At 38.3% G+C, this 4,816-nt stretch overlaps 1 non-coding gene across 1 annotated transcript; it reads right to left on the bottom strand.

Annotated features, from left to right (window-relative positions):
* Positions 1–816: 816 nt before the first annotated feature.
* Positions 817–923, bottom strand: LOC112504592. Its single transcript, XR_003068223.1, has one exon. It is a non-coding gene; the product is annotated as a small nucleolar RNA R71 (small nucleolar RNA).
* Positions 924–4,816: the final 3,893 nt, after the last annotated feature.

Below are 4,816 nucleotides of genomic sequence, written 5' to 3'. Positions count from 1 at the left end.
GCCATCTGAAATTAATTTTTATAAACTAGACTTTTGAAATAACTTTACAAGCTATCTCTGTGGGAACGATATCTGTTACTTATACCATTATTACTTTTTACGAGATGACAGTTGTTCAAGGTGTATACTTGCGCCGAGTTCTATTTTTGTGTTGAAATCTAAGGTTGAATAAACCAACGAGCAAGTTTTTGGTGCCGTTGCCGGGGATAGCACGCTGAAGTTTTTCTTTTTAAAAAAGTAAAATTTATAAAAGTTAGTTTTTCTACCATCTTTTTGTGAACACACCGTGTATGCCAAGGCTGTCGCACGGTGAATTTTTTTCCACTTGATCCGGATATTGAACAAACTTTCAGACAATGAAGAAGAGTGCAAAGAGCTCTTCGAGCTTTAAACTCTGAAACGATGGCTGAAAATGTGATTATTGACGGAGAAGGTATAATTAGAAATGAACCAAATATTCCACATGATGATGAGGCTCAAAACATCTTTCGTCTTGCAAATGCTAAAAATGGTGGCATTATGGCGTATGCTATTCCTAACTTAACTCAACTGCACATAGGAATACGTAAACCTACCATTGGTGCCACCCATTTTTCACTTAAAACACTGATGCTTCAAATGCTTCAAACAAATGGCCAGTACGCTGGTTTAAAACCTGATGTTTCAGACGATGCTCTGAGGCTAAAACTTTTTCCATTTTCATTAAGGGATCGAGCAAGAGCATGGTACAATTCTTCGCAACCAGACTCTCTGACTACATGGAATGAAATGGCAGAAAAGTTTTTGAAAAAGTATTTTCCACCCATGAGGAATGCCAAATCCAGGAATGAAATTTGTACATTTAGACAACTGGATGATGAAGCAGTTCCTGATGCATGGGAAAGGTATAAAGAGCTGCTGAGAAAATGCCCTCACCATGGCATTCCGTACTGTATACAGCTAGAGACATTTTACAACGGTTTAAATATCGTTGCTAGACAAATGCTTGATGCTACTGCAGGCGGAGCTTTCACAACTTGTACCTATAATGAAGGTTTTGACATACTTGAAAAGATTTCTAATAATAACGGACAATGGTCTGACCCACGTGCAATGCCACTGAAGAAAACAGCTGGAATAAATGAGGTAGATGTTGTTTCGGCATTAACAGCTCAGATCACTAAGCTAATTTCAAATTTAACATCTAGCCCACATGTGCAATCTGATGCTAATACTTTTAGTCCTAATGTTCAATCAGTGCAATGCGTGTATTGTGGTGAAGGTCACTCTTTTGAGCATTGTCCTGGAAATCCTGAGCATGTAAATTATGTCAACAAGACTGGACCATTTTCACAGACTTATAATCCAGGATGGCGAAATCATCCTAATTTTTCTTGGCATAGTCCAGCTCTTAACCCACCAATGCAAAAGCCGCAAGGACAGTCCAATATTCAACCGCAAGGACAGCCCAATTTTCAACAACAAAGCCAATCTAATTTTCACTCATAAGCGCATCAAGGCAATCATAATAATCAACATGCTAATTTTCAGAATCATCAGTCTTCTTTCCAAAGCAAGCCCAAACTGCAAGCTGAGTCATCTACTTCTTTRGAAGCAATGATGAAGGGTTTTATAACCCAAACTCAAGCTTAAATTAAAAATCTCGAAACTCAAATGGAACAAATGGCTTTGGAGATTAGAAAAAGACCAGTAGGTTCTCTACCTAGTGATACAGAGATACCTCAAAGGGAAGGGAAAGAGCATGTTAAGGTTGTTACTTTAAGGAGTGGAAAAAGTTATTTAGAAAACACCCAAAAAGAACAAAAAGAACCAACCAAAGCAGAGATTGAAAAGAAAGTGTAGAACAAGATTCTGTTACCTCTGTACCAGAATTTTTGACTACCATTCCTGCGAACCATTCAGAGAGTACTAGTGAGCCTCAACCCATAGTCAGGCCCGTAGATAGTATGACCATTCCAAAAAGATCAAATTTTCCACTGTTATTTTCTGATGAACCCAGAGTTCCAAAGAAAGTGTTGTAGTGGATGTGTCACAATCTGGTGACAGTCCTGCAATAAAAGACCAGACCAGTCCTATAATCCCTGATAGAACTGAATCAGAACCAATTATGAGACCAGTTTTGAAACCCATTCCAGCACCAACTCTTCAAAAGACTACGTCTCCTATTCAAGTCACTCCTTATATTCCTTATCCCCAAGGATTAAGGAATCAAAAGGATGAATTACAATTTAAAAAGTTTCTTGATGTTTTTAAACAGTTGCACATAAACATACCCTTGGTTTAAGCTATTGAGCAGATGCCAAGTTATGCAAAGTTTTTAAAAGACATTTTAAGTAAAAAGAAAAAGTTGACTGAATATGAGACCGTAGCTCTGATTGAAGGTTGCAGTGCTTTGTTGTCCAGTAAAATTCCTCCTAAAATGAAAGATCCTGGAAGTTTTACAATCCCTTGTTCAATTGGAGGAAAAGAGATAGGAAAAGCTCTATGTGACTTAGGTGCTAGCATTAACCTGATGCCTTTATCTGTCTTCAATACCCTAGGCATAGGTGAAGCTAGACCTACAACTGTAACTCTTCAGTGAGCTGATAAGTCCATAGCCTATCCCAGAGGAAAGATTGAGGATGTCCTAGTTCAGGCTGATTTTATCATTCTAGACTTTGAAGCCGATAAGGACATTCCCATCATTCTAGGGAGACCTTTCCTAGCTACTGGCCGAACCTTGGTAGATTTACAAAAGGGAGAATTAACCATGAGAGTCCAAGACCAACAAGTGACTTTTAATGTTTTTAATTCCCTTAGGTACCCGGAAGAAAGAGAGGAATGTTCTGCTTTGAGTCTGATAGAAACCTGGTGTCAAGAGAAAATTTTGGGGGAAATCTTGTTAGACCCCATAATCCATAAAGTGTAAAAGTAATGAAAAACAATAAGTTATGAAAAACCAGAAGACCGATGAAGACACCAAGGCAGAATTGACTAAGTCTGAAGAACAACCAGAGGGTCAATGAATAACCAGAGATGCAATAGAAAGAGCATCTTCATCACCCCTCTGGTCAACAACACTTAGAGTTTTCTTCAGCAATTCAACCAGAGGCATACGATGAAGATAAGGTTGATTCATCATCYCATGAAAGACAGCTGGAGATGACAAGTCGACAGCTGGATTTCAAGTTTATCTTAATATTATAGCTTATCAATAGTTTAGATAAAYATTATCTGTTAATAGAAGATTAGCTAAATAGTCTCACTAGATAGTTATCTTCTAWTTAGCTTACTAGTATAAATAGGTGATTAGGCCTATTGTATTAAATGTCGCTTTTACGTTTTTCCTATTAATAAAGTGAAACCTTTGACACTCAAGATTRTTCTTTGATGTTCATAATTTATTCTCGAGTGTTCATCACTTTGTTCATTAAAACACTGTAATTTGGTTATTCTTAACTCGATTATTAGTGTTATTGATAGATCTAGAAACAACAATTGGTATCAGAGCCAATTGATTGTTTTTCCAATCAAAACGATCATCCAAAATCTCTAAAAAATTTCTTCAAAACGTAAAATCTCTCTCTTCAAAATTCTCAATGGCCAACTAAATTCTGCATATAGTGTTGGCTCCCTCACCAAGCCTCCAACTCTTCAATGAGAAGAATACCCACAATGGAAGATAAGAATGGCGAATTTCTTGGAAGGAATGGACAGGAACCTCCTGCGATCTGTAATGGAGGGTCCTTACATTCCACAAACTCTTGTCCCAAGAGTCCCAGRAACAAACACCACAGCTGAAATTMCTGCCTACTATATGCCCAAGGATGAGAAGAATTGGGATGAAGATGACATAGAACGAGTAGAAACAGACAAGAAGGCCAAACGACTGATAATCATGGCCATATCCAATGAAATCTTCCAATCCCTCGATGCATGTTCTACAGCCAAGGAACTATGGGATGAACTGGCAAGCCAGCTGGAAGGAAGGGCTAAAACGAAGAAAAATCGTTGAGCACAATGTCTCAACGAATACACAAACTTCAAGGCCCTTCCTGATGAACCGATTCATAAGACATATGATCGTTTCAACACATTGATTAATCAATATCGTCGAAACGACATCTCCAAAACTAAGGAAGAAAACAATGTTTTATTCCTAAAAAGTCTTGGCGATGAATGGACTCAGCTGTCTATGTCCCTTCAAGCAAATCAGGACCTAGACGGCTAGTCACTTCATGATCTGTATGGAACGCTTGCAGCACAAGAGAACAAGATTATGAAGAAGAAGGTATCCATCAGTGGACCTCTCGCTCTTGCTGCCGATGAAAAGGAAATATCAAAGACTCCTACCAGAGAACATAAGAAGAAAGGAAAGAAAGCACTGGTGGTAGAATCAGAATCTGAAGACGAAACTTCTGAATCAGATGATGAAATTAAAGCCTTTGCCAAATCTCTGGCCTTGATTATAAAGCAGTTCCAGAAAAAGTTCATCAAGAAACCCTATGAACGAAAAGAATTCAAGAGGGTAAGGTACCAGTCATCCTATGAAAGGAAGCCATCCAAATTTCAATAGAGGGAAGATAGAAGAGATGGAAGAGAAGAAAGAAGAGAGGACAGAAGAGACGAGAGAAAGGAGGACAAGGATGGAAGGAAAAATGACCTCCGCTGCTTCAGGTGCGGAAAACTTAGTCATTTTTCCAAAGAATGCAGAGGATGATTGGTAAAGGATGCTGACTATTACAAGAACAAATACAAGTATAATCCTAGAGAGTGAAGCCTGATGGCCGAGAAAGAAAATTGGGTGTCTGATTCTTCATCAGATGATGAAGACAAA

The sequence above is a fragment of the Cynara cardunculus genome, unplaced genomic scaffold (genome assembly GCF_001531365.2).
Source record: "Cynara cardunculus var. scolymus isolate 2C unplaced genomic scaffold, CcrdV1 Un_Scaffold_6114, whole genome shotgun sequence".
NCBI classification, from domain to species: domain Eukaryota; kingdom Viridiplantae; phylum Streptophyta; class Magnoliopsida; order Asterales; family Asteraceae; genus Cynara; species Cynara cardunculus.
This window is presented reverse-complemented; position numbering and strand designations above follow the sequence as displayed.